This window comes from Macaca thibetana, chromosome 6, assembly GCF_024542745.1.
Source record: "Macaca thibetana thibetana isolate TM-01 chromosome 6, ASM2454274v1, whole genome shotgun sequence".
In the NCBI taxonomy this organism is placed as follows: Eukaryota; Metazoa; Chordata; class Mammalia; order Primates; family Cercopithecidae; genus Macaca; species Macaca thibetana.
The window spans coordinates 30,206,266-30,219,572 of NC_065583.1; the positions used below are offsets into that span (position 1 = coordinate 30,206,266).

Sequence of the window (13,307 nt, forward strand, 5' to 3'; positions counted from 1 at the left end):
AGGCTGAGGTGGGAGGATCACCCTGAACCTGGGAGGTTGATGCTGCAATGAACCATGATCACACTACTGCACTCCAGCCTGGGCAACAGGGTAAGACATAGTCAAAAAAAAAAAAGAAAAGAAAAGAAAAAAAGAAAAGAAAATCCACCCTCACCATGTTTCACTCCAAGGAGAAGTCATTCACTTACCACTTTCCTGGTTGGAAAGGTTTCTAACTGTTCTCAGACAGAAAAAGCAAACAAACAAATCCTTCCTGGAAATCAGTTGCTATAAATATCCTGGAAGTCATCCTGTTTGCAAGTGGATTTTTATTGGTGTTTCTTTTCATGACTGAATATCTCTTTAAAACCATTGTTCTCCAGCTGTCAGGCCTCACCAGACTCCAGAATTCTGCATTCTTACAGAAGCAGATATAGGGCTAGACTTACAAGTCATTTAATTCAGTGGTTCTTCAAGGTGCATTTCCATGCCTTTGGTGGTGTGTGTAATACATTTGGGGAGGGGACATACAATGTTTGTTTTCTTAGTTATGTACTTGTAGTATGTATGTATGTATGTTCTCTTCTATTAATGGAAATGGAGAGAATTGCATTATAACGCTTCTTTGTAAAATTAATCTAATGCTAAAACCACTGACTTGGCCATGCACGGTGGCTCATGCCTGTAATCCAGCACTTTAGTAGGCCGAGGCAGGTAGATCACAAGGTCAGGAGTTCAAGACCAGCCTGGCTAATATGGTGAAACCCTGTCTCTATTAAAAATACAAAAATTAGCCAGGTGTGGTGGTGTGTGCCTGTAGTCCCAGCTACTTGGGAGACTAAGGCAGGAGAATCACTTGAATCCAGGAGGCAGAAGTTGCAGTGAACCAAGATCGTACTACTGCACTCCGGCCTCGGTGACAGAGTGAGACTCCGTCTCAAAAAACAACTACGAAAAAAAAAAAAAAAAAAAAAAAAAAAAAAAAAAAACACTGACTTGATGAGAAAAATACAATAAATGACTGAAGATATGCTGTTTTAGTTCAACTTTCTTAATTTATGGGAGGAGAACCTAAAGCTAGAGTGACCGTGAGCCTTGATTTCCTTATCTTTAAAATGAAGATAATAATCCCTGCTTTGTAACATTGTGGCAAGAATTAAACAGTACATTTAAAGCACTAGCACAGTGCCTGGCCCATCACAAGAACCTAAGAAATATTCACTGCTTATATTATCATATTAGAGAAGGAACTTTATTATGATAATCACTGTTAGCCTTCCTGGGCTTCAAGTTCCCATGTGTAAAATGAAGCATCAGACCACAGGATTTCTAAGGACCTTCCTTCTCCTTTCCTAAGCATCTCTGGTCATCCAGTATTCTTGTTCTCTTACTGACCCCAAACATTGGCTCCAGAGAATGGCAGAGGGCAGAAGGCCAACTTCCATCCCCAGACCCAACACCCCACTGAATTATATACATGCAGAAACTGAGGTTCAGATGCTTGTGTGGTTATTTCAGCCCTAGAACTGAGCCCCTCTCACTTTCGATTCCCCTCTGAGTCTAAGGGTTTCCTGCTGCTGCTGTCTTCTTAAAGAAACAAAGTCCGTCCACCAAAGGATGAAGGTCAGCAGAAAGTTGAGCCCATTGTGGAGCTCTGCTAGCTGGCTGTTTCACTGTTTGCTTTATTTCCACTGGGTTTTCTCAAGTCCAGTTTTATGGTAACCATTACCATTTTTCCTGTATTTCTCTTTCAAGAAATCGCAGACTCCAGCAGTCTGCCCCTAGTGGCAAACTGGAAGACCTAGTCCCTGTTCTTTGGGACAACTGTCTTTGCCTTTGAAGGTATTGAAGTGGTAAGGTTTGAGATAGAGTGAGTGCCCCCATCCCCTATGCAGAGTGAAGAAGGTGCATGGGGTAGATAAAGAGTACTGGCTCTGGAGCCTGATGGCATGGATTTGAATACGTTTTTTTCATCCTTTCAAGCTATTGGATCTTGGACAGCTATTTTAAAATCTCTCTGAATCCACAGACATACTTCACAACCTGCTCTGACTCTGCCAAGCTCAGAGGACCTACAGGTTTCTAGGGACCTGCAGGTTTCCTGGTGACCTAACCTTCAGCTCAAGCCACCTCTAGAGAGGAAGGTGTGCAAACTGCCAGGGCCCTTCTTGGGGCTAAGGAAATGCATGTGCAGCACCAGTGATTGGAGGGGGAACTCCTAATGCCCAGGAAGAGTCTTGCTGAAGGGATCATCTTTTACCCTCTCATCCTCCTTTCCTAGAGTGCTGCTGCAAAGGCACTGAAACACAAAAGAGGCACACATTTGAGTAACAGCCTATCTGTCAGCCCTCACTCTTAAGCACTATCTACTGGATTGCAGCCTAAATTATACTACCAAACAAAGATAAATTTCTTCACCAAGCAACACCAGTAAAACCCAATGCAGGTAAATAACCAAAACTAAGGAAACCAAACAGAGCCTTGGCCCTCTAAAAGCAGCCAGAAATGAAGCAAATCAACTATACACAATATATACTACAGTCAAACCCCAAGAGTGAAAAAGAACACAGAAACAAAAAGCCCCATCCAAATAACAGCAAATTCAAAAAGATAAAGAAACACCAGCCCCCTAAGATGAGAAGGAATTAGCATGAGAAAAGCCAGAGTGTTTTCTTATCTCTAAAGGTTCCACACTAGCTCCCTAGCAAAGGATCCTAACTAGATTAAAATGTCTGAGATGATGGATATAGAATGACAAGAAAGCTGAATGAGATTCAAGAGGTGTTGGGTGCAGTGGCTCATACCCGTAATCCTAGAACTTTGGGAGGCCAAGGCAGGCAGATTGTTCAGCCGGGGAGAGGCTACAGTGAGCCATGATCATGCCATTGTGTTCCAGCCTGGGTGACAAAGCAACACCCTGTCTCAAAAAAAACAAAAAGAGAGAGAGAAAGAGAGAGAGACTTAAGAGAAAGTAGCAATTCAACCCAAGGAAGTCAGTAAAGCAATTCAAGAGTTGAAAGACAACATAGCCATTTTAAGAAGGAACTAAATTATTCTGGAATTGAAAAATTTACTACAGGAATTTCAAAATATAGTTGAAAGCCTTAATAACAAACTAGACCAAGCTAAAAAAATAATTTCAGAGCTTGAAGACCAGTCCTTCAAATCAACCCAGTCCAACAAAAATAAAAGAATTTAAAAACTGAACAAAGCTTTTGGGAAATATGGGAAATATGGGCTTATGTAAAGAGACCAAACCTACAACTCGTTGGCATTCTTGAGAGAGAAGGAGAGAGAGTAAGTAACTTGGAAAACACATTTGAGGACAGAGTCAATGAAAATTTCCTCAATCTCACTGGAGAAGTCTATGTGCAAGTGCAAGAAATTCAGAGAACCCCTGCAAGATACTGTACAAGACACACAGTCATCAAACTTTCCAAGGTCAATGAGAAAGAGAAAATCTTAAAGGCAGCTAGAGAAGAGTGAGATCACTTACAAAGGGGAAACCCCATCAGGCTAAACAGTAGTCTTCTCACCACAAACCTTACAAGCCAGAAGAGATTAGTGGCCTATTTTCAGCATTTTTAAAGAAAAGAAATTCCAACCAAGATTTTCATATTCCTCGAAACTAAGTTTCATAAGCAATGGAGAAATAAAATATTATCCAGAAAAGCAAGCACTAAGGGAATCTGTTACCACTAGACCAGCCTTATAAGAGATCCTTAAGTGAGTTCTAAACATGGAAATGAGAGAATGATACCAGCTACCACAAAAACAACTTCACTACATCTCCCACAGACACTATAAAACAACTACAGAATCAAGGCTACAAAGTAATCAGCTCACAACATCACAACAGGATCAAAATCTCACCTATCCATATTAACTTTGAATGTGAACAGTCTAAACACCTCGCTGAAAAGGAACAAAGTGGGAAGTTGGATAAAAAATTAAGACTTAAACATCACTGTTTTCAAGAGACCCATTTCACATGTAAGGACACCCATAGGTTCAAAATAAAGAGATGGAGAAAGCTCTATCTCACAAACAGAAAACATAAAAGAGCAAGGATCACTATTCTAATATCAGATAAAACAGACTTAAAACCAACAGCAGTAAAAAAAGGGCAAAGAGGAGAATTGCATAATGATAAAGGGTTCAATTCGAAAAGAAGACTTACTATCCTAAATACATTCACACCCAATATTGGAACACCTGGATTCATAAAACAAGTACTTCCAGAGCTATGAAAACACTTAGCCACACAGTAATAGTGGGAGACTTTAATACCCCACTCAGTGTAAGACAGATCATCAAGGGAGAAGACTAACAAATTCTGGACTTAAATTTGACCCCTGACCAATTGGACCTTATATACATCTACAGAATAATCCACCAAACAACCACAGAATACACAGTCTTCTCATCTGCACATGGCACATACTCTGAGATCAACCACATGCTTGGCCATAAAGCAAGTCTCAATACACTTTAAAAAACAGAAATTATACCAAGCATACTCTTGGGCCACAGTGGAATAAAAATAGAAATCAATACCAAGAAGATATCTCAAAATCACACAATTACATGGAAACTAAGCAACTTGCTCCTAAATGACTTTTGGGTAATATATTAGCCCTTTCTTGCATTTCTATAAAGAAATACCTGAGACTGGGTAATTTATAAGAAAAAAGGTTTTATTGGCTTATGGTTCTTCAGGCTGTACATTGCTTCTCAGGAGGCCTCAGGGAACTTTTACTCATGGCAGAAGACAAAGCTGGAGCAGGCAGGTCACATGGCAAGAGCATGAGCTTGGTGCTGGGAGCAGGGGGAGGTGCCACACACTTTTAAATGACCAGATCTTGCGAGAACTAACTCACTATTGCAAGAATAGTACCAAGAGGATGGTACTAAACCATTCATAAGAAATTTACCCCCATGATTTAATCACCCCCACTAGGCCCCACATTCAACACTGGGGGGGATGACGATTGAACATGAGATTTAAGTGGGGACACAAATCCAAACCATATCAGGTAAACAACAAAATTAAGGCAGAAATCCAAAGATTCTTTGAAATAAATGAAAACAGTGACACAACATACCAACATCTCTGGGGTGCAGCAAAAGCAGTGTTAAGAGGAAAGCTTATAGCACTAAATGCCTACACCAAGAAGATAGAAAGATCTCAAATTAACACTCTAACATTGCACCTAGAGGAACTAGAGAAACAGAAACTAACTCCAAGGCTAGCAGAAGAAAAGAAATAACTAAAATCAGAGCAGAACTAAATGATATTGAGACCACAAAAATCCATACAATGGATCAATGAAACCAAAAGTTGATTTTTTGAAAGGATAAACAAGATTGATAGACCACTAGCAAGATTAATAACGAAAAAGACAGAAGATCCAAATAAGCACAATCAGAAATGATAAAGGTGACATTACAACCAATCCCACAGAAATACATATGATCCTCAGAGACTATTATGAACACCTCTATGTACACAAACTAGAAAATCTAGAGGAAATTAATAAATTCCTAGAAACAAAACACCATCCAAGATTTATTCAGAAGGAAATCGAGACTCTGAACAGACCAATAATGAGTTTCAAAATTGAATCAGCAGTTTAGAAAAACCTACCAACCAACAAAGTGGTTGATTTTATTTTACCCTGGACCAGATAGATTTACAGCCAAATTCTATTAGATGTATAAAGAATAGCTGGTACCAATCCTACTGAAACTATTCCAAAAAATTGATGAGAGACTCCTCCCTAACTCATTCTATATAGCCAGTATCATCCTGATGCTAAAAGCTGACAAAGACACAATGAAAAAAGAAAACTACAGGCCAATATCCCTGATGAACATAGACACAAAAATCCTCAATAAAATACTAGCAAACCAAATACAGCACACATCAATGATTAATTCACCAGGATCAAGTAGACTCTATTTCTGGGATGCAAGGTTGGTTCAACTCACACCAACCAATAAATGTCATTCACCAAATAAATAGAATAGAATTAAACATAAAAACCATATGATCATCTCGATTGATGCAGAAAAGCTTTTGATAAAATCCAACATTGCTTCATAATTAAAAACTTTCAGTAAACTAGGCATCGAAGGAATATGTCTCAAAATAATAAAGCCATCTATGATAAACCCACAGCTGACATCATCCTGAATGGGCAAAAGCTGAAAGCATTTTCCTTAAGAACTGGAACAAGACTAGTATGCCCACTGTCACCACTCCTATTTAACATAGTATTGAAGTCCTAGCCAGAGCAATCAGACAAGAGAAAGAAATAAAAGGCATCCAAATAGAAAAAGAAGTCAAATTATTTCTCTTTGCCAACAATATGATTCTACACATAGAAAATCCTAAAGACTGCCAAAAGGCTCTTAGAAGATTTCAAAATACAAAATCAATGTACAAAAATAAGTTGCATTTCCATACACTGATAATGTTTAAGCTGATAACCAAATCAAGAACACAATTCCATTTACAATAGCCACAAAAAGAATCAAATACCTAGGAATAGATCTAACCAGGGAGGTGAATGGTTTCCACAAGGAGAACTACAAAGAACTAGAGAAGAATGAGATCATTTACAAAGGGGAAACCCCATCAGGCTAACAGTAGTCTTCTCAGCAGAAACCTTACAAGCCAGAAAAGATTAGCAGCCTTTTTTCAGCATTTTTAAAGAAAAGAAATTCCAACCAAGAATTTCTTATTCCGCCAAACTAAGTTTCATAAGCAAAGGAGAAATAAAATATTTTCCAGAAAAGCAAGCACTAAAGGAATTTGTTACCACTAGATCAGAAGAGATCCTTAAGGGAGTTCTTAAAGGAGATTTAAGTGGGGACACAAATCCAAACCATATTAGGTAAACAACAAAATTAAGGCAGAAATCAAAAGATTCTTTGAAATAAATGAAAACAGTGACACAACATACCAACATCTCTGGGGTGCAGCAACTCCTTAAGGGAGTTCTTAAGGAAGTTGATTACAGAATCAATATAATTAAAATGGCCATACTGCCAAAAGCAATATACAGATTCAATGCTATTCCTATAAACTACAAATGTCATTTTTCACAGAATTAGATAAATCTATTCTAAAATTCTTCTGGAACCAAAAAAGAGCCCAAGTAGCCAAAGCAATCCTGAGCAAAAAGAAAAAAGGTGGAGGTATCACATTACCTGACTTCAAACTACACTACAAGGTTACAGTAACAAAAACAGCATGGTATTGGTATAAAAACAGACACATAGATCGATGAAACAGAATAGAAAACCCAGAAATAAAACCCCACATCTACAACCAACAGATCTTTGACAAAGTTGACAAAATTAAGGAATGGGGAAAGGGCTCCCTATTCAATAAATAAATGGTGCTGGGATAACTGGCTAGCCATATGCAGAAGAATAAATCTGGACTCCATACCTACCACTATATACAAAAATTAACTCTAGATGGATTAAAGCTTTAAATGTAAGACCTGAAACTATAAAAATCATAGAAGAAAACCTAGGAAATACCATTCCAGGCATTGGCCTTGACAAATAATTTATGACTAAGCCCTCAAAAGCAATTACGACAAAAACAAAAATTGACAAGTGATACGTAATTAAACTAAAGAGCTTCTGCACAGCCAAATTAACTGTCAACAGGATAAACAAACAACCTACAGAACGGGAGAAAATATTCACAAACAATGCATCCAACAAAGATCTAATATCCATAATGTGTAAGGAACTTGAACAATTCAACAAGCAAAAGAACCAAATAACCCCATTAAAAAGTAGGTAAAAGACACGAACAGACACTTCTCAAAAGAAGACATACAAGTGGCCACCAAACATGAAAAAATGCTCAACATCACTAATCAGAGAAATGTGAATCAAAACCACAAAGAGTTACCATCTCACATGAGTCAGAACGACTATTACAAAAAAGTAAAAAACCAAAACAAAACAAAACAAAACAAAAACAGATATTGGCAAGGCTGTGGAGAAAGGGGGATACTTATATACTGTTGGTAGAAATGTAAATTAGTTCAGTCACTGTGGAAAGCGGTTTGTAGATTACTCAAAAAATTAAAAATAGAACAACCATTCGAGTCAGCAATCTCACTACTGGGTATATACCAGAGGAAAATAAATCATTCTACCAAAAAGATACATGCATGCACATGGTCATCACAGCACTGTTCACAATAGCAAAGACATGAAATCAACCTAGATGTCCATCAATTGTGAATTGGATTTTAAAAAAGTGGTACATATACTCCATGGAATGTTATGCAGTCATAAACAGAATGAAATCATATCCTTGGCAGCAACATGGATGCAGCTGTGGCCATTATACTAAGCAAATGAATGCAAAAACTGAAAACCAAATACTGCATATTCTCACTGATAAGTGGGAGCTAAACACTGGGTACTCACGGACATAAAGATGGAAACAGTAGACACTGGGGACTACTAGACAGGGGAGGAAGGGGAGCAAGGGTTGAAAAACCATCTATTGGGTACTGTGATCATTACCTGGGTTGTGGGATCGCTCATACCCTAAACCTCAGCATCATATAATATACCCATGTAACAAACTTGCACATATACCCCCAAATTTAAAAGTTGTAAATTAAATAAATAAACAAGAACCTCTTTGAGCCTCATTCTCATCTGTAAAATGGGGATTATAATACCTAGGAAGCATGGATGTTGTAACAACTCAAAGAAATAAGGAAGGCAAAATGATTAGCACATTGCCAGGCACAAAGTAAACAATGATTATTATTATTTTGCTTCACGATCCGTTACTATGTGTACGCAAAATATGCTAATATGCTAGAGAAAATATCTGATAGAAAGCTGTGGAATGTTGGGCAAATCTTCTCCTTTCAGTGGGTCTCATTTTATTCATCTGTAAAATGAGAGAACTGAAAATCTCTGTATGACAATCCCTACCAACAAGTCACCCTATTGACACACTATTATTTTCACGTTAAAAATCACTATTTAATTGGGTATGGCCTCATCAGCATATTTGGGTGCTACAGCTATTTTAATCCAGCATGAGAAAAATTACTAAAAGTCAGCACTAAAAGGAGTCTAGCAGTAGTTTTCAAATATTTCTTATCCTCTGAACCTTTCGAATGAAATCACAAAAAGAACAAAGTATTTAAAATAAATCTGGGTTATTCTCACATAGCTCAGAAAAGATACACACATCCCTCAAACATACATGTATGGGGATATAAATATATATGTACATTACGGTGGCTCACGGCTATAATCCCAGCACTTTGAGAGGCCAAGGTGAGCAGATCACCTGAGGTCAGGAGTTCGAGACCAGCCTGAACAACATGGTGAAACCCTGTCTCTACTAAAAATACAAAAATTAGCCAGGTGTGGTGGTACACATCTGTAATCCTATCTACTTAGGAGGCTGAGGCAGGAGAATCGTTTGAACCTGGGAGACAGAGGTTGCAGTGAGCCAAAATCGTACCACTGTACTTCAGCCTGGGTGATAGAGTATGACTGTCGCAAACAAAAACAAAAACAAAAAAAATACATATATATATATTTACACACACACACATATATATACACATTAAAATACACATATGCAGAGCAAGAAGGAGAATATGATAAAGCAAATGTGCTAATCTTTGGGGAACTGGCAAAAAGTATATGGGAATTCTTCATACTACTCTTCCAACATTTCTGTAAGTCTGAAATATTCCAAAATCAGGTGATCATAATTTTATCCTTATTTTGAAGTGGTGCCCACATCCGTGCACAGATAATGAAACCAAGGGCGAGAAGTGACATGGCTGTCCGAGAGCATAAGTTAAATTCCAAAGCCAGGGCTTGCACCCTCACCCACCAGCTCCCAGACCAATTCATTCCCCACTCAAATTCTTCTCTGGTCTTCCCCTGTTGCTCTTTTTAAACAGTTTTCCTTTTAGTTCTCCTTTGACAAGACTGAGTTATTGGGAGCTGATGCTCGCATATTACAGAATCACAGATCATGAACAGCTGGGGCTGGAATAAAGGATGAGCAATTGGAGCTTTTTCTAGACAACTAACTCAAACCACAAATAAGGAAACAGGTTTCTTCAGTCCCGGTTGCAGTACAATATCTACTCCTTTTCCATCCTTTGGTCAGGAGCTGCTATATATTCTGATATATATGATACTTTCTTCTTAACACCCCAAGCAAAAGGAATCCAAAATTTTATTTCAGCCCACACACCTGCGTTACTGCGGGTCACCTTACACCCGAAATGGGGATGGTGCTCCTCCTGGTGGACTGAGCGTACAAACTGAACTCCTGCAAAGACACCAGCTTGTACATTCTAATTGCCATTTTCTGTGACAAAAATTATAATAATGATGGTAGTCCTCAGCCGTGGGACATGAAGCTACTCGGAGGCAGAGGTATAGGGTGATTCCTGTTAACTCAGGGGCAATGGTTGCTGGGTCAGTTAATCCAATGACTGCCCATATATAATTTTTTCTTTTGAGACAGGGTCTCACTCTGTCACCCAGGCTGAAGTGCAGTGGTGCGACTTTGGCTTACTACAGCCTCAACCTCCTGGGCTCAAGCTATCCTCCCACCTCAGCCTCCTGAGTAGCTGGGACTACAGGCACATGCCACCACACCTGGCTAATTCTTGTAATATTTTGTAGGGATGGGGTTTTGCCACATTGCCCAGGCTGTTCTCAAACTCCTGGACTCAAGCAATCCTTCTACCTCGGCCTTCCAAAGCACAGCGATTACAGACATGAGCCACTGTGCCCAGCCACATGTAATAATTTTAGTGAAATCTGGAGGCCACAGTCATTTGACTTGTTTTGTTTTGTTTTGTTTTCTGAGTTGGAGTTTTGCTCTTGTTGCCCAGGCTGGAGTGATCTCAATTCACTGCAACCCCTGCCTCCCAGGTTCAGGCGATTCTCCTGCCTCAGCCTCCCAAGTACCTGGGACTACAGGCATGCACCACCATGCTCGGCTAATTTGGTATTTTTAGTAGAGACGAGGTTTCACCATGTTGGCCCTGGTTTCTAACACCCGCCTTGGCCTCCCAAAATGCTGGGATTACAGGCATGAGCCACTGCGTCCTACCCATTTGATATTCTTTTTTTTTTTTTTTTTTTTTTTTTTTTTTTGAGACAGAGTCTTGCTCTGTCACCCAGGCTGGGGTGCAGTGGCCGGATCTCAGCTCACTGCAAGCTCCGCCTCCCGGGTTTAGACCATTCTCCTGCCTCAGCCTCCCGAGTAGCTGGGACTACAGGCGCCCGCCACCTCGCCCGGCTAGTTTTTTTTTTTTGTATTTTTTAGTAGAGACGGGGTTTCACCGTGTTAGCCAGGATGGTCTCGATCTCCTGACCTCGTGATCCGCCCGTCTCGGCCTCCCAAAGTGCTGGGATTACAGGCTTGAGCCACCGCGCCCGGCCCCATTTGATATTCTTACCACTTCTCAGTAAGTCAGGCAAGATGTGGGAATCATTGAAAAGGGCGGTGAGTGGGATATCACTATAGAGTGGCTAGCAGCTTCTTCTGCCTTTTGCTCACCATCTTGACTTTCCAGAAGCACTCAGGTTCTCAGGCACACAAACCCTTTTCGTTTCGCTCCCCACTTTGTGCTCTTATGTTAACATCCTCACTGGGAATGGGCTCTGTGGGTATGTGTGGGGTGAATACAACAGACAGTGTTTGGACCTTAAAGGCACAGGTGGGAAGTTTTAAATGTGAGCTTCAGCTGAGCTGTTGACGTGGAGCCAGGAGCTGGTATAACGATCATGTGCAGTATCGGGAATGAAAGTGCTTTATAAACTCCACAAATGAGATTGGGTGGTAATTGCTATTAATTTTACCAGGCCCACAGAGAACTCCATGTGGACTCACACTGCTCTGTCCAGAGTGCTTATGGTCCATAAGCACACAATTCGCATCACTAACATCCCAGGGATGGTGGGTCACAGAGAACTCAGATGAAAGGAGAGGTGGCCTAGCTGAGCCCTTACAGAATGCTTAAGAGTGTGACTTCTGAAGTCAGTGAGACTTGGGTCCAAGTTCATGTTCCTCATTTGCTAGCTTCATGAACTTGGGAATATTGCTTAACCTGTCAAAGCCTCAGCTTCCTTATCTGTAAAATGGGATAACAGTGCCTGTTTCATAGGGTTGTAGTCAAACAATATAAATCCAAGTAAAGAGCTTAGCACAGTGCCTGCCACATAGAAGTGAGTCACTAAGTTTCTACCTTCCCCCTGGAAATGCAATCCCATTCATGTCATTCCTCTTTCTTTAAATAAAAAATCTAAACCAACATACTTCTTTTTTCTTGTGTGTGACCCCTAACTAATTATTGGCTACTGTAAGTCAATGGCCCCAAAGAACAGAAATCTACATTCTTGATCTAATTAATAAGGAATAAAGACTTAGAAAAATATAATGAGATAACTTGGATTTTGCTTTCTAGGTAGTTCATACCCATCATTAATAATAATAAGAGGAGGCCGGGCATGGTGGCTCACGCCTGTAATCCCAGCACTTTGGGAGGCCAAGTGGGCGGATCACCTGAGATCAGGAGTTTGAAACCAGCCTGGCCAACATGGTGAAACCCTGTCTTTACTAAAAATACAAAAATTAGCCAGGCATAGTGGCAGGTGCCTGTAATCCCAGCTACTCAGGAGGCTGAGGCAGGAGAATCGCTTGAACCCAGGAGGCAGAGGTTGCAGTGAGCTGAGATCATGCCATTGCACTCCAGCCTGGGGGACAAGAGTGAGACTTTGTCTCAAAAAAGAAGAAGAAGAAGAGTCTGGGCTCAGTGGCTCACGCCTGTAATCCCAGCACTTTGGGAGGCCGAGGCGGGTGGATCACAAGGTCAGGAGTTTGAGACCAGCCTGGCCAATATGATGAAACCCCATCTTTACTAAGGTATGGTGGTGCACGCATGCAGTCCTAGCTACTCGGGAGGCTGAGGCAGAAGAATCACTTGAACCTGGGAGGCGGAGATCACAGTGAGCCAAGATTGTGCCACTGCACTCCAGACTTGGTGACAGAGTGAGACTCTATCTCAAAAAGCATATATATGTATGATAATAGGCCGGGCGCGGTGGCTCAAGCCTGTAATCCCAGCACTTTGGGAGGCCGAGACGGGCGGATCACGAGGCCAGGAGATCGAGAGACGATCCCGGCTAACACGGTGAAACCCCGTCTCTACTAAAAAATACAAAAAAACTAGCCGGGCGAGGTGGCGGGCGCCTGTAGTCCCAGCTACTCGGGAGGCTGAGGCAGGAGAACG

The 13,307-nt window shown here is 40.5% G+C and overlaps 1 protein-coding gene across 1 annotated transcript in view; it reads left to right on the forward strand.

Annotated features, from left to right (window-relative positions):
- The first annotated feature begins 4,959 nt into the window (after positions 1-4,959).
- CCDC69 (coiled-coil domain containing 69) overlaps positions 4,960-13,307 on the forward strand; it is a 231,685-nt gene continuing 223,337 nt past the window's right edge. The window contains exon 1 of the mRNA XM_050793689.1: positions 4,960-4,963. The gene's annotated coding sequence lies outside the window, so the exon portion shown is untranslated. The remainder of the gene's footprint in view (positions 4,964-13,307) is intronic.